Source organism: Cygnus olor, chromosome 6, assembly GCF_009769625.2.
Source record: "Cygnus olor isolate bCygOlo1 chromosome 6, bCygOlo1.pri.v2, whole genome shotgun sequence".
Taxonomy (NCBI): domain Eukaryota; kingdom Metazoa; phylum Chordata; class Aves; order Anseriformes; family Anatidae; genus Cygnus; species Cygnus olor.
The window spans coordinates 20364462-20388639 of NC_049174.1; the positions used below are offsets into that span (position 1 = coordinate 20364462).

A 24178-nucleotide genomic window follows, 5' to 3' on the forward strand; every position below is an offset into this window, starting at 1 on the left:
TAACAAGTGGATGCAGTTGCAGTGGTAACTGAAGTGAGAACTGGATCCCATCGTCCCCTGAAAACCATCAGTTTCCTAAACTTCTGCCATCTTTGAATTAAGTAATTTTTGATTTCACTTTAAATATTTTATTTTGTTAAGACTTAATTTGCCACAGAGACAAAACCAACACACTAAGTAGTTAAGAAGTAGCTCTGTTTATCCACCTGAATACAACCACATGCTCTTCAAAACTATAATGTTCTTATGCACATTTAAGCACCATTTTAAGTACTGTTTTGAACTAAAATTGCTGCTTCTGCTGATTAAAGTGAAATACAAGCTCTGCATTTGTGTTATATGAAAATATACAATTTGTACACTAGCTAAGTAATATACAAGTTTCCAATTTAAAGTGCAAGAGATACATAAAATCTGCTTTTATTAAAACTGAAGGGACATTTTTTTCATCTAAAACTAGATGACAAAAAGAAGTGAGAGTTGTATTCTTTAGTTCAACATGGACATAATCAAATCAGTTGGTCATTGCTGTTATCAGGTAATCAAAAAGGTGCAGCTGAATAAGCTGATAAAATGCACGTAGAATTTGATTTCAGAAATTTACTTTTTAATTCTAAGGACTAGTAAAACACTTCCAGTCATGTAATAGATACCAAGATTCCCAGTCCCTTTACGTCCATGTTTTGAACAAAAAGCTGAACAAAGCTCTTATCTTTCTGCTGATGGAAGGAATGAGATAGTCATTCCTTCACTCCAATAGGAAGACACTTCCCTAAACATGCTAATTCAAAAGAAAAAAATAAAGTATTTAATTTGTTAAGGTCAAAAGCAGGTAGAAGAGTCCCTGCTAGAAAATTCTACCAGATGCAATTCCAACGAGCTTCATGTTGAGCTGATCTTAAACCTAAGCCAAGCTGCTGGGTTTGCTTAAATGCCATTCTTCAAATGACATGTCTTGCTAATGAAATGTGTAGAAAAACACAGGAAAAAGCACAGATAAGATTTAAGAGAGATTTTTTACTTTTCCTATGAAAACTTAAACTATACTTTGCAATATTTAAAATCGTTTTTCAAGGTTAAAATGAAACTTTTAAAGTATAATTTAATCAATAGGATCCAAAATTTCACACCAAATGTAAAAAGCATCATTATCATAATTCTCACTAAGCTTTCTGTAATAATTTAAATTGATTCATAATGAAACAAAAGTAGTGTTTGATACATGCACAAACAGAGCGTTTTGCCAAATGTTGTACTTCTTAAAAGCTTTACTCATTTTTTCCATTTCTTCTGCACTGTGGTATTCAATTCCCTAAACAGTCTTACTGAAACCCATGGGACTATTTATTGCATAAGGTATTGTAATTAAGAGGGAAGAAGTATTGTAGAGGAGTAAGGAGAGCAGAATTGAATATATTACCAGCTTTCCTCCCCACATGTAAATCTGAGCAAACACCACAGCAATCTCTCTCTTTCAGCTGATTTCAGTGAAGCTGAATTGAGAGCTGGCATTCAATTACACAGAAATTAAAAGGACAAACATTTTTTGCCAAATGCAGCCCCATCCATTCTGTATCTAGAAATGAAATAACCAAACAAGCACGGGAATTAAACTCAGAATTCAAGAACCTTATTAAAGGCGGCCTCCTCATCCACTGTTTAAAGCCACATTTAAGATCAAAACCAAACCAAAAAAGCCACAGATGACCATTTGGGTAACACAGGGTACTTCAGAGTAACCAGGTGGAAGGTACTCTGCCCTTGCTGGTCCATAAATACTGCGCTGCCTGCCCAACCATGACGGGCTCCTAACAGCAGCCTGTACCTCCCGGAAGCAGCCCCTGCTTGCCATTTTGGACCCTGCCTGTAGTTCTCAAGTATTTGCAGCAGTGACAGCAAGGCCTCATGCTCCACCCCAAACTTGGGAATTGTTTTTTCCTCTATGAAGAACACAAGAAACCCTTCACAAAATAACCCCCCATACATACTAGACCATAAAAAGGAGCAACATTTCACCAGAGGCAGGTAACTTTGATAAAGATACCATGCTGGCTTTCCGGCCTGCCCTTTAGCAAACGTCCACTATACAAAGCCAGCCACCATTACGGCCCAATGAACACAGGGGAAAAAGAGAAGTAAAGAAACAAACTACTTTTGCCCTGGTGGAAGGAGCTAAATGCCAGCTGGGTACAATTTACTCCTTGAGGTGGCTATAGTGTGCACAACACTGCATAGGAAGAGGTCCGAATCCCATGTCCTTCAATGCCAGCTGAAATGAAAACCCAAACCCTCAGACTCTTCAGAAGCCATTCCCACCCCTCTACACCAAACACACAGTTCCTCATATTCAGAAAATTACAGCTTAATAATAAGCTGGTTCCACTTTCTGCATCTTCCACACCCTATGAAAGTTTTCCTTTAGAAATATGAATGGGTCAGACCCTCAATAAACACAAATCATCGTGGACGCATGAAACTGGAAACATAACTTTAATATCACAAATCAAATAACCTCAATAAAACAGTAAGGGAGATGCCTTCACTCAGAGTCAGTTTTATACTCCTTTATTGCATAGTCCAGCCTTACTAATTAATTACCATAACCCTTTTAGCTTACTGCTATTCATCTTGACAAATTACATCGAGTCCCAGAATTAACTAGGCATCTTAGTGTTGGCCCTCATAATCCTTTGAGGCTGATATTTATTAGCACTAGCAAAGTTTGCATTAAAGAAATAATTCAAAGTGTCACAGGAAGCAGAAAAGTAAATTGATTTTTTTTTTTGCGACTCTGCATTTTACTATAAACCAGAGACCTACTGGTGATGTGTAATATTCGTCTCAAATCCTGTCAGAAACCTGCATATAGCAATCAAAAAGCATTTGGACAATGCTCTCAGACACCTGGTCTGATTTTTGTGTGGTCCTGTGCAGAGCCAGGAGTTGGACTCGATGATCTTTGCGGGTCTCTTCCAACTCAGGATATTCTATGATATGGGGCCAAAGCACACACACCATGCTGCAGTATGGCAAGATCAGATCCTTGCCACAGATTTGATTCAAACTCTCCCTTCAATTTAAATAAAAAATATGTATATATAGGCAATTATTCCACAACATTACTAGGAGATTTTGGAGGTGCTTCAGTAACACCAATAGACAAATTGAGGGGGTGGAGGTGCTGGAGGGGAAGCGGAAGTGTTCCTAGGTCAAAAGGATGTACAGAGATACATCCTTGAATTCTAGGAAGATGAGCAACTTCTTCATTAAACCACTGGAAATACGCCTGTAGAGCCCTCCTGGATCACCAGTGTTTCCCTACCAGCAGGTCATCTGCTATTTCAGATGTGACCAAGGTGGTCACCCTTTGCAAATCCATGCTTGCCAGGTTCTCAGTAGCTTTGAAGAAGCTCACACCTCTGCAGTGCCCCCAACAGGTTAAGAGGCATCAGAGATTTTTTTTTAAACAGCCTAAAAGGTCTGCAAGAATTAAGACTTGTCAGACAGCACCAAAAAAATATATCAAGCTAGCTGAGCTAATGAATATGTGATTTAAGAAATGAAATACTTTTAAGCAAAATTAACAGATAAAGAAAATACTCAAACAATGGCTTGTCCTAAACATTCAGTTTAAGAAATATCAGTCTTAAAATAATTGACAATGATAGCTAGCAAGTTATGTATGTTAACCAGTTCAAAGCACGTTTGGATTCCTTCCCACTGCCTTTGAAGTGATAAAATTGTACTACTTTGCAATGCTTATTGGCCAAGTGTTTCTGCTCTATTTAGAGGCTCACTTGACTTCACCAAAATTTTATCTCTAGAACAAGATAACAAGAATCTAGAAATTGAAAAGCATAAACCTTGCTATATTTTACTGCAATGTATTTCTTTTTAATAGGAAAACCAAGAAAAAGCCCTCAACCCTCTCCTGTACACAAAACTCAGACTCCACCAGCCAATAAGAAAGGGGCCCAGAAATCATGACCAACCTTCCCCCTGCATGCAGAATTAACAAAAATTTTGCTACAGGTTTTCATATATCTTTTCTACTGTGGGAAAATACCTTACTACCTGCTCCTTGATTTTACCATACTGTCCTAATATAATCTGCCAAAAAGCTATTGAATTCATGTCCAATCATGTATACAAAGTGATAAGGACAAAATTACCCATTCAAGAGAATCTAAATCAAGACTAGGTTCTTTGATGTAGATGCAAAATTGTACTTTATACTTCTGCATTTAAAGTTGGCAAACCTAAATTAAGTTGCCATCATGAGGGGCAGAACTGGAAGTCTTACAAGGCCCCACACCCAGGAATAACTGCCAGCAAAATAAAATTAGGACTTTATTTAAGTCATTGGCCTCCCCCTATCAGACAATAAAGCTGCCCCTTTATTTACATGCAATATATTTTGAATGTTGCTGTATGTTTAATTTTTGAAAAGCTGTTCAATTTTTAGTTGAAGTCTTTCAAGCTAACTGCACTGAGACAAGTGACCTGTCTGCTTCACAATCTCGAAACCTCTCCCAAGGTCTGCAAGCAAAGACTGACTTCATTTCAGTTTCTGACCTATTATTTTAATTTCTTAGTTTTGCATCAGCCTTCGTATTTCTCCCAAGTCTTGTAAAAGCAATGATTTCTTCTGTCTGGATGTGACACATTTTAATGGCTAACAGGCTCTGAAAATTCTTCCCACGAGTTAGAAAACAGTTTTCCACTAATGTTTGTCAAGCACAGAAATCATGCTTCTTCCCTCACTTGAACAGTTTTATTCTGTGGCCAACTTCACTATGGAAGCCCACATGCAAGTTTTCATCAGTGCCAGTGAGAACAGCAAAGTGAGTACATATTTGATACACTTTTTTTTTCTTTTTTTTTTCTTTTTTTAATGTTGATCACAGCTTAAACCAGTCCATTTTCCCTTTTATTTTTGTTAAAAGTAGGTCATCCTATGGACAAACAGGCAGGATTAAAGGCCTCTTATTACAGCCCAAACCTCAAAGAGCCTACCCATCGCCTGCCAAACAATCTGCTTTCTGGGAAGGTATCTCAGGTGGCTCAAAGCATCTGCACAAAAATGCTGAGACTGCTCCTACGTGAGCTGTGCTAATAGACCCAAGGTGTAACGAAGCTACTGGGCAGAACCCTGGCTACAAAGTCCCCAGGAGCACTGAGAAAAAACATTTTTGCTTTAGTTCTCACAACCACAAAAACACTTGAGTTAGTTGCCTGCTGGTACATGAGGGGAGTTTGAATCTCCCCTTCCTGTGCTGAGGATGCATCTTCAGAGATAAATTTGGGAAAACTAAGGTAGATCAGAAGTGCACACGGCATCTCTGAGCCATCTCCAAGCATAATGAACTCTAGTTTGAGCTAAGTGGTAAACTCTGACTACACACATACAGCATCTCTGTGAACCTGATAAAAAACTCACTTTGACACAGGCACTGTTCAAGTTGTGCTTGCATAAGGGACTGCTGATGCTGCTAATGCAGCCAACTCTAAGCTGTATAATGAAAAAAAAAAAAATAAGCAACCTAATCCTGCAACTTAAACACATTCATCAAAACTCATTTTTTCCTACCAGTATATTTATAAATACCAGAGAATGCAGTTATAACCAGCAACAATTCCTCTCTGTGCTAAAGATGTGCCCAATTTGGTTTTGAAGAGTTGAGCTCTCTTTTTGAAAGTGATGCAGAACAGATTTTCCCAGCTCATCTACTTCATGCTCCCTAAAAACAGGGAAAAAAAACACTTCAGGGATTAATGATTACAATTGTCTAACGTGTTGGACATTGCTGTTTTATCAACAGCAATCTAAATATGCTCTAACTACAAGAATGAGCAAGAGCAGAAGAGAGTTGTATCTGAGCAGATATTCAACAGATTTACTGCCAGAAATCAAACAATTGCTGAGTTTGTTTTGTTATTTTTGTACAGCTGACCTATTTAATTCAGAAGTTACCTGTATTACTAACAACAACAAAAAAAAATCTTGACAGTCCTAGGACAAATTCAGTAGACACGTCAGCTTGTCACTTCAGGATACCTTGCCTAGAACTGATTTTTCTTTCTGTTTCTCAACATGAACACGTTCTGCTGCAGAAGCACCACCAGGATACAAGGTCTGAAGCAGAGGCAGTTCTGACCCAGTTAACCCCACCAGTAGCTATACAGAGATGTTAAGTTCTCCAAAAGGTGTTGGCTGTGCTGGGAAATGGGTCACAACTCTCACAAGGAAACCTTGCCGAGGTAAGGTGCTGCCTGCCCAGCACACAAGGCAGGAGCACACAAGGCTGCTGAGCGTGATGGGGAGTGCCTCAGAGGGCAGCAGGCAGGAGAGCTCAGAGCCAAGCCTTTCAGAGAGTACCTGTTCCCAAATCTCTGAAGTGATGTCAGAAATATATACATAAATATGCTTTTCATCTAAGAGGTCCGATGCCTTTCCTTCTCTTCATGGTAGAGACGCATTATCTGTTATTGACACACCAGCATCATTATCTCATCTCCCCCACCAAGCGATAAAAACAAAGCACTGTACTGTGGAACCCACATATGCTTCTAAAAAAAGAAAAGCTAAGTAGCTTTCAGGAACATTCAAGTTACCAAATGACTGAGATTTTGTCTTTCTTTGGCTGAAATTACTAGAAAGCATTTATACTCCCTAGAGGGGAAAAAATGATTGCTGGGAAACAAACTCTGAGTTTTAATTTTTTCCTCTAAAGTTTTGAAAATTTTTATTCATGTTATGACCTGACAAATTTTCTCAAGCATGCGTGTTTTCAACCTCAGCATTTCTACAACGTATTGTATATTTAATTTTAAAAGGCTTAGAAACCAAACCAAACACACACAAACCCACAAAGAAAACCATCATTCACAAATGTCCTGTTACCTTGTAACCACAAAGCTGGGAAGCTATTTGAAATCCTCCCTAAGAAAGGGCATTGCTCATTCCCCCTAACAAAAATCAAAGCAGCCATCAAGCTGGCAGCAGCAAATGCACCTGTGCATCCTTTGGATGTCAGGGAGCGGGGCTGGCAGCAGCCAGGCGTGCTGATGAGGGCCAGAGGAACTAATGGCCTGGAAGGAGAAACTGCTTCTCTGAAATAAGGAAGCACAATCTAGTACTTCTCTAAGTGCAGGTATTTGCTGGCATCTAGCACAGCCAGAGTGCCAGAACCAGCGACTGCAGAAGCGGGTGCATGGCTGTATGCCTGCTCTGCTGGCGGGACCCCCCTCTGCAACACCAGGCACCTGCCCTCATGTGCTGCCACAGCCCTGGTCACACCACGGCACTGCTCCTGGGCTCCTTTCTGCTTTTCAAAAGAAAAGATTGACATAGTCAAACTTACAGCTAAGCTTCGGTTCAATTTCTTCTTTGATTTATAATTCCAGGCACAGGTGCTGTGAGCGGGGAGGACAGCCACGTGCTGCAGTACTGCCTCAGCTCAGAGCCGTATAAAACTGCTCCACCTTGGCTTGCAAGAGTAAAGCGTCGCCTCAAAAATCTTTCAATAATTTTTCAGCTGGGAAGCAAAGTGCCCTATAAATTCAGCATTCTGTCCTAGCAAAACAGCACTCAGCATTAAGTGTTTTTCATACTTTGGTTGCTATATAAGTGAAAAATGGGTTTGTACAGATCAGTTTTAGAGAAGAAAATTTGGTCACAGTAATCTGCCTGGGGGCAGTAAGCAATTCAAGGCCTGTAGTCCACGTGTACTTTCACAGAACTTTTAACATTATTCAACAGTCTTTGGAAGAGGTAGCTGTAATCAAAAGGAAAAAAAAAAGATGTAGTAGCTGCATTTCAGCTTGCAGGCCTACTGGTTTTTGCAGTGCTAATACACACACCATTTAAAGTAAATAAAACAAATTACTGACAATTCTTTATTGTCATCACTCAACAGCACTACTATGAAATGCTTTGTCCTATAGACTTACCCTTTCAAAGAACATGATTGACCTGAACCATTCAATTATAGTAAAATTAGATTTTTTTTTGCAACTGGGTTTCTCACATTTAAATTGTCCTTTTTTTTGACTGAACATGGAAGTCTAAAAATCATCTCTCCACAATGTGCAAAGTCAAAAATACCAACTTTTTCCTGACATTTTGCTTCAATCACAAAAAAGAAATATGATCAGCAGCATCAGTTTGGCTTCAGCTACCTTTCCATGCCTGCTAACTCCCATCAAAACCTGCCAGGCAGACCCTGCTGATCACAGCCCTCATTCTACCCTCTATTCACACACACCATCATACTTTTGCCCCGCTGAGCCAACAAACCTATTTAATCCTTTCTCCAACAAGCAGAAAGGACAGGGAGAAGTCTATCTCAAGATGCAGGTTAGCTCATAAGCAGGACTGAGTGGAGCAGAGGGTGTTCAGCCACTGATGCAGGACTGCTCCAGTGCAGCCTCCACCAGCAGCGCTCCCATTGCTTGTCCAGTTAGGAAGTCTCTATGGAAATGGAAGACAAACCTCATCCGACAGCTTACAAATAGAAGTAGCATCAGACCATGTTTTCCAGACATGGAACAGGTTTTTGTTTGTTTGTTTTGTTTTTTAATTATTATTATTTAAATACATATGCATAAAGCTCTAAGCATTTTAGTTTCTCCTGAAACTGTGAGACCGAAGAACTGAATCATGGAGAAATTGCATGTCCAAAATATAACAGAACTCTCGCCAGAAAGCAAGAACAACTGTACAAATGTGGAGAAAGGTCACAAATAAATATTTTTTGCAGCCAGCTGTCTAATGCTTTCTTTCTTTGTAATGTCTAAAAATAAAGAGTTTAGTCACTCTGTAACTTTCCAAGGACGGATCAGGCAGAGGGAAAAGGGAGATGCACTCTGGTCCCACACATCTCTTACACACAGGGCTGCCTCTCAGTAGACCTCAGCTGGCACTACCAAAGCCAGCTTTGAAGGTGTGGATGATACAGCACTGAAGGTATCACTCCTACCCTTTTTTTACATATGGTAAAATCAGGACATACAAGTCAGGGTCAGTATTAAAATTTACACCCCCAAAGTCCCAGCCCACTGCTAGAGGTCAACAGAGATAAAAAATATTCTCCAAAATTCTAAAAAGCTGTGGCTCAGGGACTTTCTAGACCAAAAAAGCCTTCTCTGCATGCAGCAGTCCCCAAAGAGCTCATATCCCCTTCCCAAGCTGCACTAGTAGGATACTGAGACCATGCAAACTTTTGATGCCCTGTGGAAGAGCTCCTCAGCTTAAATTCAGGCTGTGTGAAGAGAACCATCTCCCTTTGTTATGAACTCATCACCCCCTGGTTTCAATTCTGGCCTTTTACTGCTTGTATTGGAGAAAAATGACCAGTCGTTCCCAGTGCATCCGTTTCCATACTACTCCTGACCCCGCTGAGCTGTCTCCTGCTCCTCTCTGCCACCTCTCTACCACCTTTCTGCCACCTCCTGAAATACAGAGCTAATAGGTACCACTGTTTTGGCAACCAAAGCTGTAAAATGTTTACATATGAAAAAACACATTGCCCAAATGGGATTAAGTGACAGACATAGAAAAGGGCAGAAAGAAAGCATGGTAGGAAGGGAAGATAGCTGATTTAATTTTTAAAATCACAGTAGGTCACTCTAATTGTATTAGTGTATTATGGTGGCCTACTGTTCTAAGCCACAAAGCTTTGCAGAGTCACTTTATCTTTTACTTCGGTCACATTTTCAGTATGTGAACAAGGAAGTTAAAAAAAAAAGAAGCAAGATCTGTGAGCAATACCTGTGCCTACATCAAAGGGCAGCCAAGGCATACCAGCCACTGGCCTCCTGGCATGTGGACACACTCTCCTTCATTCTCCGAGGCAGCTTCCAAGACACAAAAGAAGGTGCAGTTACCTACCACTTGGAAACGGCCCAAAAGCTACTAGGTGCTTCAGAGCAACTGTCTAAAGAAGTAAAAGCCTCAGTACTCATTTTGATAAATAACGTAACTGCCCACTAGAAAGCCAGTGCTACTCCTCCAGGTTCCTGCTTGGTAGCTCCTAGTGTGGTCATTACATGATAGCTCATTACATCACTGCCTTCTTATAGTCTTATACTCATTTATTTTCCTTACGCTGATCAATTTACTACCAGGAAAGAAAACAATGAAGGATGTAGTTAAAAATCCCCAGTGATCACTCTAACAGCAATCAATCCACCCGATATTGTTCTAAAAGCCCACAGCAAGTCACAAAACAGAACTGGGCAGTTCAGCAACATCTTCCTGAAAATGCTAAAAAGTGTCTGAAATGTTGAGCTATTATATTGTTCATCTAGAACAAGAACTCATTAAGCAACCTCACGTTAGCATGCATTTTTTGAAAGTACAGAAGACAGAAGCAGCTTTACATTCAATGGAATGATGATAAAAAATTAACTCTTCAAAATATTTCATGCCTTTCTGGCTCAAGGACCCCTCCCTGCTGCCTTACTCCATGGGTCCTGCAGGCAGACCCTGCCCAGCCAGCACAGGCGTGCTTGTGCATCTCAGGAAATGAGCGTGCTCTGCTCTGGGATATTGTCATTGTGCTATCTGGGACAGCCACAGACTTCATGTCTAAAGAGATGAGCACACACCATGAAGTCCTTAAATATTCATAAGCTTCCTCTTTGTTCTCCTGGGTGGTTGACTGGCTGCCCCACCGCAGGTCTGGTGTGGTGTACAACAGAGGACTGAAATATAAGCCTCACTCTTGATGAGGAACCAGTAACTCTGGTGCAAATCCTATTCCCTCCGCCCCCCCCCCCATCTAAAGGTACAACGTGTTTCAGGAACTTTCCTACTCCAAGATGAAAGCTCGTACTAAATCTTTCTTCTGGTGAAGACTGTTCCCTTTGAAGAGGGAATAGGTCGTGGATGTCTCACAGTAGGATGGCTGTATTTCTGGAAGTGCTTGAAATAAGGATGGTTGGTTTGACTTAGAGGTTAAACTTTAATTCCAGGAGTGAGGTCACAAAATCATCAAATCTTTTGAAAGAACTTAGAGGAAGCAATTTTCATCCTGGCTGGTGGATATTAGTCACACAAGATGATCAAAGGTATTCATTCATTTATATATAAAATGTATGTGTGTGTGTACATGTATACATGTACGTATGACAAGCGTGGGACAACCAAAGCAAAGAGCCAGCTGTAACACATCTACATATGAAAAGACACACGTCCCAAACGGGATTAAATGATGGACAGAGACAAGAGCAGGAAGAGTGTATATGAACATACAAATGTATTCAAACACAGAAACACACATATGTGTAAGACATACATCATGACGTACTGAATTTCGGATGGGTTGGGTCAGGCCAGGAGAGATGAGGGTTCCCTGGAGCCCCCCTCCTGCCCAGTCCCAGCCCTTCCCACCTGGCCGCCCAGGGGGAATGACCCACAGCAGTGCCCAACATTCTCAGCCCCTGCTTTCTGCCTTCCATGCTGAGGCTTTCCCAAAGCAAAGCCCCCCAGTGCAGACGAAGGCTCAGCAAGTCTTTCACACCAAATGCTCATAACACAGCTGACAGACATCTCATTGTACTTCTAATGCGCGATAAACAATTAGCGATTGGACAAAGCAGTGCAAGAACAAATCCTATTAACAAATAATAGGATTTGCTTGTGGATCACCCAAACACCACTATGGCAATTACTCCCTTGGCGGCTGCAGTGGGAAGCGCCAGGCAGGGAGCCTCGTGACACTGCACACTCATGAGGCACACGCGGCTCCTGGCCAGCCCCTGGGGCTCGCCACGCCACAGCAGTGGTGGCCCGCTAGTGTTGGCGGGATGGAAATGGCTGCAGCACGTGGCAAACAGAAGTAAAGAAGTAAGCTACCTGGGGTACTGCGAACCACTTACATTTTGTATCCGTATGCAAGCATATTTTGTAGAGCAAAACAGGCCAGAAAATAAACTATTACAATCCTCTTATTTATTTTTTTTAAGCTCAGTCCAAGATTTTTCTCAGCAGCTTAATATAGCCACTGGTAAGATAACATTCATTTAAAGCTTTTAAAGTGGCAGCTATTTGTTACTCTTTGTATTTCTTTTTAGTGGTGCCATGCCTTCTCATCTCCTTGTGATCAATAGAGTTGTCCTGTTTGTTTATTTGTTTCCTTTAACAAACCACAGTGCACACTGCTTGGGATAAAAGCAGCTTCTTCCACACCACTACCACCACGTTACAAAGGAACCAGCTCCTGCTCTTCACTGGTTTAGTACCTTCTGTTAGGAAATAAAAGTGGAAGCTAATAACCAAAACTGGGAGCCCATGAGTGGTAATCATGTCATTATAGAATATTTTTAGTGAGAATTTGAAAAAAAAAATCAATTGTAGACCATGATTTTTATTTGTTAAATAGAACAGACTGGTTATAAATTCATTTTTCTTATTTAGGAGTATAACTGAAAATCTGAAAGGAAAAACATTCTGCCTTTTAAGTAAGCTGTGACCAGAAAAGGTGACGGTATGGCTGCAGCAAAGAAGCAACCTGGGTACTCCTGAATGTCCTAACCCTATAATAACCTAGCCCTATCATCAAAAACCACCCAGCAACACTGAGAAATAAACGTGCTACCTCATTGGGGATTACCTCTTCCATAGGTGTTTAATGCTTATCCCACTGCTGTGGGTAATGCAGTAAATGGAGCGTTCTGGTGTGAATGAAGAGTTACAAGATTGTTTGGAGGAACAAACACTAAGGCTATTTGGATGGTACCTAGGGATGTTGGCTCGCCAAATGGAAGCAACACCCAGTCTCTCACCCAGCAGTGCCAGAGGTTAGCTGTGAGCAGCATTACTGAACTCAACCTGCCTAGTGCTGTGCCCTAGGAAGAAAGGAGGAGATGGAAGTGAGTGGGGGAATACCTAGGTAAGATCACTGCAAGGCTGGTTTTGAAGACGTAGCCATACAGCCTGTTTGCCCAGGCAAAAAAAAAGAGCACTTATAGACCACCACACACTCAGCCAGTGCACTGTTAAGACTCCTGCACTTCCCTCCTACATATACCCCAAAACGTTCAGAAAGCACATCAGTTAAGTATTTGCAGAGTGCTTGAGGTGCACAAGGCTTTGCAAGCAGAGAGCACTTGATAATTACCAACTTTACACAGAATTATAGATCAAACTCTGCCTTCCCCTGACAACAAATGAGATGTGACATCTCTATCCAGGATACAAAAAGAAATATCACAGCCCAGGACTGTAGCTCACTTAGAGCTGGACTGGAAATGTCAGATCACCAGACACAATTGCTTCAGAAGGGTACTCAGAGCAGCTCTTGTGAGTGTGCATCTCCTTTCAGCATCCTGGCTGACAGTCACTTTCTTGGCGTGCATGTCAGTCACTGACCTCAAGAGAAACATTAGACACAGCCTGAAGAGTGTGACCACTGCCTCCATGCCTATGGCCAAGGAACACAAAGAAAAGCAAAAGTCTGCGGAACAGCCAAAACTATGGCATCATCACAAGTTTTACTTTAGAAGAGGAAAAGTGACAAATGCATTCCACTGCAAGATCGATTTCTTACCTACGGGAATATCTTCCCAGCTTCAGAGAAGAACACTTGCAAAAACAAGGAGGGGCGGAGGTAGGAGGGCTTGGGAAAACTGTTATACCAAGGCACGCAGAATCTCTTTTTTCATGCTCTGAGTAGTTGAATGCTGCTGACTGACATATACAGGCCAGCTGAAAAGAGGACCAGTCTCTGAGGAGTTCACATAAAGCTGACAGAACCTCTCCTGGCCAGGGCACCACCTTTTCTCTGCTTATCATTCATCACAGCAGGCTCGTCCTTGCTAACTCAGGACTATCAGCTCCTGCCCACCTCAAGAGCCTCTCTAGCTGGGAAGAGCCAACAGAGGAGCCAGAGCCGTAAGACAGCAGAAATCACGAGCAAATGCTGAGAAATTACAGAGCTATGTGGAGCTGTGCTTGTGCTACAGCAAGATAAAGGGGAGCCTCAGGACAGGCCGGGAAAGAAGCCAGGGTGTGACCTACGAGGATGGGCATCCCGGGTATCCAGTGTCCTGGCTGCAGTTCCAGCTACATACCAGAGCAGCTTCAGAAACAGAGTCTGTCCCTGACTTTCAGGTGGGCATGGTTTTCCTGAAGCAGATGCAAGCGGATCAAGAACAAAATCAGTTATCGAAAGTACACAGGACAGGGAAAGCCCCAGTCAGGCTGGGGCAGAGCCATGCACACCAGCAGAGCCCTGCACTCACAGCTCTGTAAGGAAACCTCTCCGCAATCAAACGGTAGAAGACAATCATTATACATGTATGTATTCAGCAGCTGAGTACCCCCCTTCAGATGTTTGTTGTAAGGCTTATCCAGAGCATCTGGAGGGTCAAAGCATCAGTCATCTGCCTGTCATGAATCCCCATGCTGGAAACAAGAGACAGCTTGCTGTTACATTACTGATACTAAATCCCTGGTCCTTCACTGCTAAGTAATGGAATTAAAATGAACAAACAAGCAAACCTAGCAGAGGCCACGACCACTTGATATAAATAGAAATAAGAAGGCAAAATGATTAGCTTAGAGACATTACCAAAAACTTCAAAAATATATATATATTTCAGCGTTGTTTAACTTTGTGTGCAAAGCAGAGTCACACCAACTCTTGCACAGAGGGAAGAATACGTGCTTCACACACACGTCATTAAAACTGCTGGCAGGATGATAAAGCAAGTGTTTAATGTCACACAGCTACCCAACGCAGAAAGAGGAGTGACAGTGGGCTGGGGGAGTGAGAGAAGAGCAGAAAGCAGAGAACCCCACAACAACCCAGCAGAAGCTCATGCCTTCCCTCACCTCCTCCCCAGATGTGCACATATCCATTACACTATACCGCACTGACAAAAGTTTGCATTTTAACCACCAAATCTGAACATTCAAAATAAACATTGCTGTTAACGCAGGGAACAAAAATAAATAAAAAAAATGAATGCTCTTCTACAGAGGCAGATTTACAGCTGACTCTGCCTGCAGTGCCAGTGCCATGCAGACTGGAAAAACTAGGTCAAATCTTTTGCCAGCCAGCCTCACTGCTGCTCCTCCCCACACCCCTCCTCTTCAGCTTGCAGTAGTAACCGAAGAAATCGATTAACGAGAATGCAGCGGATCTGCTATGTGGGGCTCATGTTACTTGAGCCCAGTCCATATCAGGTGGGTCATCGATGCAACTACAGATGGAAGGGGTAAAAATTAAATCCTCACAATCTTTTACAATTCACAAATCCTAATCCTAGAGCATATGTACTGAATGCTGCTAGCCTCCATGAGCAGCCAAACAGCAATGTATGCGAAGGGGGGGGCATGGGGCAGAGAGAGAGTGGCTAGGAAGAGACAAAGAGAGGGACTGCTGGGCTTTTGCTTCTGCTGTACTTGCAACGGAAACATATCTGCTGATTTGTTTTTTAAGCTTAGCATTTTTAAAATGAAATCTTGCTGGTCTATTTCCTACAACTTCGGGAGTGATCAGTTTTAGAAAACTCAATTATCTCCATTTTGACATTGGATTTCCAGAGTGTAACTGTAATAATAGTTTTTACATCTACTATTCATTCTGTATATGTTTTAAATAGTTATCTTTTAGGAAAAAAGAAGACTCACTGCAATTCACTGTCACTAAAGCACTTTTTTTAACCTTCATTAAATGTAGGACCAAATCAGTCCAATTCAGCTTACTCATTTTTATCCATTTCTCTCCTTCTGTTGCACAGACAGAAGACATTCAGATCCATCATTAAAAAGCAAAACACTGCCGCCACCACCAAGATGCAGTTCGGTATCAGCTGAATACTAAAACAAATTGCTCTCCAACTCCATTTCCACCACATGCAGTATGCTGCCTCACAAGTTACTGCAAGAAGAAAAAGATGGCCAACCTGACTGGTTTACCAAGCCACAGACCCAAACCCTCAAACAGTTAAGTGCCCCAGGACACGGCCCTGACAGATGGAGGCAGGGGAAACGCCCACAAGCCCCGCAGGCTGGGACACCAGACATCTGGCTGGCAAAATACATGGCTACTCCCAGGCCATTTCAGCCAGAATTAATGGGAATTGTCATTGTTTCTCTCTCTGTTCAGGTGCTCAGTGGAGTTTCTGTGATGATGACAAGGCCTTTTTCTCCCACTAGCAATCCCACGTAGCACCTGGAAAAGCCCTTTAGAGCAGCCTATATAACTGAGCGGCAGACTGGAGCACAATGCATCTGAAATGCAATAATGCGCACAGGGAGTCTTTGTCTCTGATGTTTCTTCACATTTACCCTTCCTGCCTTTGGCTAAATTCGTTTGAAACCAAGGCCGTGCTACGCACAATTCATCTAAATCAGCCCCATCTGGCCTTTGTTCCTGAGGAGGGCCTTATTTATAGCAGTCACTGTTGAACTTTTACAGTCTTGGATAATTTTTCACCCTTAACTCAGCAAGCCATAAACAATTACCATCTCAGTACCTTAGATAAATAGCTATGGAAACCCTGAGGAAAAGGTTGGATTTTGTTTGCTCGTTGGGGGCGAGGGGCCGGTGTTTTGGGGTTATTTTGTTGGTGGTGGTTTGTTTTGACAGTGACACATTAAGAGGGGGGAGGCATCTTGAACCTGAACCCAGGAGGACCCTTAGAGTCTGGACCCAGTGAGATGTAAAAGGCAACCTAATGAACACTGCTTAATGTCTGCTGGATTGGAAGGCAAGTAAAGACATGGCAGTGCTCGGATTACATACAGGGAGGAGATGAGGAGATGGACCAAGGAAGGTGGTGAAAACGAGCATCTCTGAGAAAACTGACAGGCTAAAAACATCCTGGACCTTCTGCACTGTCAAGTAGCAGTAACCAACGTGCTGTGACTCACTCCAAGCAAACCAAATACTCAGTTTTGAAGCCTGTATCTTAATCCTCAATGGTTTTCCTCAAACAGTACTCATGCATGATAGCATAATAAAGATCTTTTGCTTCTATAAAAAGTCAAAGCTTCACTTTCTATTAAGCCTTTCAACAGAGGTCAGATAGAATGTCTGTATGTATCTGAATCATATTTCCTTCATTTATCTTTCATTTTTTAAATACTAAACCACGATGAGAAAAGTGTTCTGAGATCCAGATTTTTTTCCAACCCATTTAATAGACAAAACAAATGATAATTTGATCAGTTTCATTTGTAAAAGGATTTCATGTTCCACACGTAATTCCCAATTTGGCCATAACGCAGGTAGCCAAAAGACAAGGGGCAATGTCCATAAAATGGGGCACAGGGAGTTCCACACCAATATGCCAATGAACTTCATAGTGAGGGTGACAGAGCACTGGAACAGGCTGCCCAGGGAGGTTGTGGAGTCTCCTTCTCTCGAGATATTCAAGAGCTGTCTGGACGCCTACCTGTGCAACCTGCTCTAAGGAACCTACTTTGGCAGGGGGGTTGGACCCGATGATCTCTGGAGGTCCCTTCCAACCCCTACAATTCTGTGATTCTATAAGCAGCTGGTGGAAGTCGCACGATCGCCAGCACTTCTTGTGGGTGACGTCAACTGTCCGAACATATGCTGGAAATTTGATACAGCCCCGAGGGAGCAGTCTAGGAGGTTCCTGTCTTGCACAATTCAATCAAAAATTTGCATCATTCCTTAAAGATACCTGCAAAACAGCAAACTTTATTTTTACTCTTAAACTATTAGCTAAAATTACAGTATACTCAAAAATCAAGCTGGAAATTATTTCTCCATTTATTTAAAAAAGCAACCCAAATCAGCATTTTATATAATTCAACAGAAACTTCCAAGAGCAGTCAAACTGTATTCTGAGTAAACAAAGCACAATTTCACCATTGTTTAAATTTCTTCTGTTGGATCATTAAAGCGTCTTATGACTAATATTCTAACTATAAACTTAACAGAAGATCTCACTACTTAAGTGTTTCTCAAAAGGAAAATTAAAGTTCGTGGATTTCTTCTTCAAGCTTCAGCTATTGTGAAAATATACAACCAATCTTTCAACGAACAGCTCTTCTCCTTTATTGGGTTCTCACCATAATGAACATCTGGAAAGTCTATAAATTAATTGCCAAAAATGTCTTGTGTTTCTAGATGATCCAGGCAATCATAGCTGTTCTGGATTACTAGTGAAGATCACCGTATTTTTCTCTCTCACATGGACACACATCTACACACACACATCCCTCCTTAGAGTATAGTATAAAGCAAAAACAATTATTTGGTATTATTTTTAATGTAATGTGCTAATCACATCTTCAGAGAAGCACCCTAGCACACTAAGTTTCCCTAGATGAATTGAACAGTAGTTTTTGTACTCTGATAGTCTAAGGTTATCAATGGAGCCTCACCCAGCTGATTGAAAATGTTGTCTTGAAGTCAGGAATTCTACCACCAGTTGTTTGCCAACAACAGAGTTTGGTAGGACGTTGCAATGGGTTCTTTCCAGTTCGAAGAAAGGGCTAGAGAGCCCACTTTAGAGAACTTTTTTTACATGTAACAATATTTGTCTGCCTCACAAAACATCCATCAGACTCAAACTTCACCTGCTTGCTCCATCTTCCACATTTTCCTTTCTTCCTGCCTATACTAGCATACTGTGGTGTGGCACTTCATCTGACACCCAGCTGGGATTCTTCTGTCCTTGGAGCTCACAGTTCAGCAGTCAGAAATGGGCCATTTGCAACTTCTGTAAATTGAAGTCACCTGCCCTAATCAAAGTTTTATACAAGCATCTTGCCTTTCCTTTTGGTGTTCCTGCTCTCATCAGCCGTCTGGGGCTCCGGTGAGTGACGAGGACCCAGTCTTCCACTAACACTTGCCAGAAGTTACAGTACTTGCATTTTCCAACCAAACCTGGAACCTCATTAATGACTTAATTTGGAAAGAGTAGAGAGGGTTCTCTCTCTGCCAGACAGAAGATTTCTGGATGCCATCAGCAGAGATAAATAGACACCAGCCTGTAATCATTTTGGGTCATTTGCCAGCTGGCATCTCTTCTCTTTCTTACTTGTAATCTGTGTTCATTAAAGTTGCTGCAAGAAGGTGGGGATGGTGCCTGAGCCTGCTACACCCTTCCAAGTGGGAGGGGGTTGCAACAGTACAAACACTATGTCTTTCCACTGCCATCTTAAGAAAAAAATAATTCTTAAGAATTTTCAGAGCTGATCCCTGCATGACTTGGGGCAGACAAATCACACGTACATCAAGTCTCTTCCTTTCCTAGGAAACAAGTGTTCTCATGTACCTTTGAATTTAGAAGTATGTCTCATGGGATCAGTTGCAAATGCAGATTGCTTCTAGTGAGAACGAACAAATCGGTATGCCTGGTTACACTGTATTCCTCCCAGGTGCATGCGCATACATGGGTCATACTTCCCCCAACACACACACTGTATCTTTATTCTCACTTTAGTTTCACTCCTTATTCCCACACACCAGCAAATGCAGCTGTGTGCTCCTTTCTGCCCCATTCCACCTCTGGTCTTCCACCTCTCTGGTAACAATTTTACCTAGAGAGAAGAGAGAGAACACGGGGAGCAAAGAACTCCCTAAGCCTTAAATTCCAAGCAAGAGAAGTGCCATGTTGTTGCTGCGCTGTATTTCTACAAAAGTTATTTGCTTTGCCCATACATATGAGGGGGCTGACTTGTCATGATCTGTCATTTGAGATGGAGACAGAAAAATTCCAACTTTTGTTTTTATTACTCATTTTAATACCATTATTTAAAAGGCTTTAGAATATTAAAATTCCTCAGCCTGTCCTGCAGTAAGACAGAAAGAACTTAAATTTTACCACTATTTCATTTATACCATAAATAATCCAGATCTAAATCAAGATCTAAATCTAAAACTATGAGCTGAGAGCCAAAGTACACTGTGCTAGGTTTACCACATCATAAATAATGCCTAAGAGTAAACTAAGTCCTTCATTAAAATTACAATTTTAAGACAACTTTGTAAATAATAACTTTTTATACCCTGTAAACTGTCTGAGGGAATGGGTTTTAGGAATTCAGCAGAATGGTTCATCCTGCAGTAAATGCTGAAAAGCTTTATGCTATTTGTGATAGTTCTCATTAAACAATGTGGAAAACATTTTAGAAGTGAGAACTGTCCCACAGGCTGGAGTTGGAGAGTTCACTCCTGTGATTCTTCTTTTGGGTTGATAGATGCTCTCCTGTGAGCAAAGCTGGTGGGGTGGCATTTGCCATGCATTCACTTGAAGAGAGCCTGGTTAAAGTGGAATCATAAAAAAAAAAAAAAAAAAAAAAAAAAAAAAAAAAAACCAAGGTGGATCCAAAGCTATTTTCCAGCTCAATTTTCCTATTCTTTACACAAGTATATTCATTCAGAAGCCTCTTTGTGTAATTTAATGCAAGCAAATACCTGCAGCACTGTCAGACAAGATAGAAAGAGGACCCTGTTGTGAAGAAGAGAGAGAGATCTGTTGGGATGGCCTTGGAGGTCGTGATTATAACCTATTTAATATACATACACACACACACACAGTTGTACTCTCTAAATAACAATTGTGACATGTGAAACAAACATCATCATCATTAAGGATGGCACTTTCCTTTCTCTGTTTACACGTACCCAACAAAGCTCTTAATAGATATATTACCACTCGGACAGTGACTATTGTGTACACAGAAGCACCTGGATTTGCATTAAACCAGTTGCTGCACAGACTGACAGCAACACAGTTGCAGCACAGTACAGAAAGAGTTGCCAACACCCCCGCAGGATCGCCAGTCCCTGTTAGGGGAGCACCAGGATATTCCTTCCAGGCCACCCTGCATGTGCCGACAGGAGCTACCACCACAGACATAGCTGACATTCCTCTCACCTGCAAAGTGGCTTTGTGAAAGAGCAAACCTAGAGCAAGACACATGGAAAGCTGTCGACAAGGTACCTGCTCCCAGCCAGTCATGGAGTTGCAGACCTGAAGCCTACAGTCAATATTAGCTGATGCTCTTGTTCAAAAGGCATTGAAGGGAGAGGAGAAGCAAGGCTATTGCATGATCTTGTTATTGACTGGACACCTAAAGCCATGCAGGAGCAGAGGCTCACATCTTACTCTGTCAAAATAAGGACCGGGGGGGGGGGGGGGGGGGGGGGGGGGGGGGGGGGGGGGAACGGACACATTTAAAATGTGTTAACTCTTTCCAGTTAACATCCAGTAAACTAACCTTCTGCAGGTGAAGGTCACAGACAGGTGCATACGTATTACCAGTCTTGGAAAAAAAAAGTGGGGGCAGAGAGAGTAAAGCATGTCACTTGGTAAGGTAAGGAAAAAAGGATTTAAAAAAAACCACATAAATGATTACTTTGATTTCTATCTAGGTGTAGTGATTAAATGGCTTTTGCTTCATAATTTCTAAAACAATAATCAAATGGCTACACGTATCTATATATAATGACACACCATTTCTGGTCTTCCACACAGGTTTTATACGGATGTAACACCTGCATTCTGTAGAAGCTAATTCCTTAATTATATTGGCAGAAGACCAGATTCAGGACATTTGTGAGTAAATAAATCATCCACAAGAACAGTATGCATCCCCAGCTGGTATAAATCAACCTGACCACCCTTGAACAAACCATTATTTGCACCACCAGCAGACCTGCCCAGTATTTAAATAATCACATAAAGCTGTGTGATAAAGCTCTCTTCATGCATGTAATGCGGTTTCACAAAATTAATGCACTCTTTACACTAAAAGTGATATAGGCAAGTGAATGCTAATAATTCAAGAGACAACTAATCTGATGTACAGAGTCTAGGATGTTTCATAAATTTACAGCTCCTTACTGTAGGAATTCATTGGGCAGGGAGAATGGAAAGCCCTAACCATTGTAATCTCAATTCTTTGTGTATGATTTAGGATTTTCTGACACATGTGTGCTGGGCAGGCCTAAAGCTTTGGAAGAGGTTCACAGAAGCCTCCAGGTGAAGTTAACAGAAGTCTGAAAGAGAAGACCAGATGGAAGTGGTAACACCTGGATTCCAAAGACCATTTTTATATGTGAGGATGGTCTAATATAGCTTTTTATTTGAAATTTCTACAAAGGATTATATCAACAACAAAGTTTAGATGTTGGGAACTGCTGCCTTGACTCTTCATTCCAGTAAGCCTTCCCTGAGACAGAGAACAACCAACAGAATCAAAATAAAATCAGAAAAAAAAAAGCACCATCCGTGGTTCTTTCTGAGTTGCAAAGTCCTAATACAGGGTGGACCGCACCAGAACTATCTCAGTTCAGTGAGCAAAACCACTGCAAAGCTAGAAGGGATTTGAGGGCTGTTTGTTTTTTTTTTTTGTTTTTTAAATAAAATAAAATAGACGGGATCACATTCTTCATAACATGGTCCTATTGTGGTCAAGGTCTAAAGTCAGCTACCGTTGTTCAAGGGAAGCAGAAGTCCTTTGGAGATTGCACACAGAGCACTTGATATTGAGGACGGCAATCCAGGCTACCTTCTCCTTGCTCTGCGAATCACTTTATGGACCACATAGCTGGCAACATCCTTGCTTTGACAGCTACCTCCTTCTCTGTAGTTGGTTTCTCAATGTACTGTGCTCTAGTCTGAGTGCCAGGAGAGAAAGGCAGATCATCTTTTTATATATTACTTTACATATATTTTATATATCATTTTCTTAGCTAATGCACTTGGGTTATTTCCAAATGCCCTTTCGGGGAATATTCCCTGGTACTGATACAGGATTTTGTAGATAGAAAACATGAACAAAGTTATGATTTTTCCCTAATAAACCCTTCAAGGATTTTTCAACAGAATTGACCGATGTATGCTTGTTCCACCAAACTGAGAAAGATCTTTGACAAAATCATGATAAGCTTGAAAATCTTTCCCAACACAAACCTGTCTTCCTACACACCACTGCAGTCAGTCTTAACTGCAGTCAGTTAAGAATGTAGTGGAAGAACAGTTCATCTGAATAATGGGGATGGTATCCACTCTAACAGCATAAAAGACTTTATTTCCTCTTGATTTCAGTTACTGCCTGTTCCATGCACAAGACTGGGGCAGTGATGGACAACCTCAGAGAGAAACTTCAGGCCTGCTTTTGTTTGCCCCTGCAGCTTCACAGCGCATCACACATGGGTAGACAACTTTTGTTCAAAGGAAAACGAAAAAAAAAATCAACAAGAAGAGGATGAATAAGACAAGAGCAGTTGCAGGACAGAAAACATTTAAGGGGCATGAAGAAGAAGAGGAGAAAAAGATTAGAAAGTTGCAAAACAAGAAATACTGGAATAAACATTATTTTCAAGATAAGATAAGAGGGAAAAGCAAGGGACATTTGTTTTGAGACTGAGAACACAGCTGTAAGATGGGACATACAAGAGAGAGAGAGTGTCAGGAATCATATATTTTGCTCCCAGATAATGCACTCTTATTGAACTCTTAACGCTCAGTTTCACAATCAGAAACTTCTAGCTGTATATTAATACAGCCCTGGTGCTTCAAAGACATGATGGCTGTCATGTTTGGAGACTTTATAAACATGTGTGTCACCACACTCAACCTCAAGAATAGGGCAAAAGATTTAACTACAACGCACTTAAAAATGAGTGTAAATGCAAATGCTTCAACATAACTTTGCCATTTTCTATTATTTCAGTCACATTACTTAAGAGATTTGCTATCACTATTTAAAGCTCTAAACCCCAGTGAAGTTATGCCTGAATTATCCCCATCAAGAAACGCGGCAAAACACAAGTTAAAGTTATGTATGTACCAAGTGCTACTTTCTCGTCAAACCTTGAAGTCACCTCTCATTGGAACGTTAAGCAAGATGAAGTAGTGTTGCTCCATTTCTACCGATGCAGTTTTCATCTTGACAACTGAAAATAAAATGCCAGGCTGGAGGTTTGAGCTCATGCTATGATTCCAGCAAATCAAATCACCAGCCTTTTTTGCAAGAAAATTAACCTGTTATGATTATAAAAAATGAAAATAAAAAAAAATGGCAGGCAACATGCAAACATGCATACATATATAAACTGAATGACTCTAAAATCAAGAGCTGGTCAAGAATATATGCTTTTGGAGGCTAGCAATGCTATAGAGATCTCATTTTTAACTCTACATCATTGTCCTATAACCAGGCCCACTTAGCTGTGCT

The 24178-nt window shown here is 41.2% G+C and overlaps 1 protein-coding gene across 5 annotated transcripts in view; it reads right to left on the minus strand.

Annotated features, from left to right (window-relative positions):
- The window catches only part of CERS6 (ceramide synthase 6), a 127157-nt gene that overhangs the window by 92801 nt on the left and 10178 nt on the right, over window positions 1-24178 (minus strand). Inside the window, exons 2-3 of one of the 5 annotated variants that reach the window (XM_040562372.1) lie at window positions 23792-23897; window positions 17437-17664 (exon numbers count right to left, since the gene is read on the minus strand). The exons of the other annotated variants lie outside the window; for them this stretch is intronic. The gene's annotated coding sequence lies outside the window, so the exon portion shown is untranslated. The remainder of the gene's footprint in view (window positions 1-17436; window positions 17665-23791; window positions 23898-24178) is intronic. 5 annotated transcript variants of the gene reach the window in all.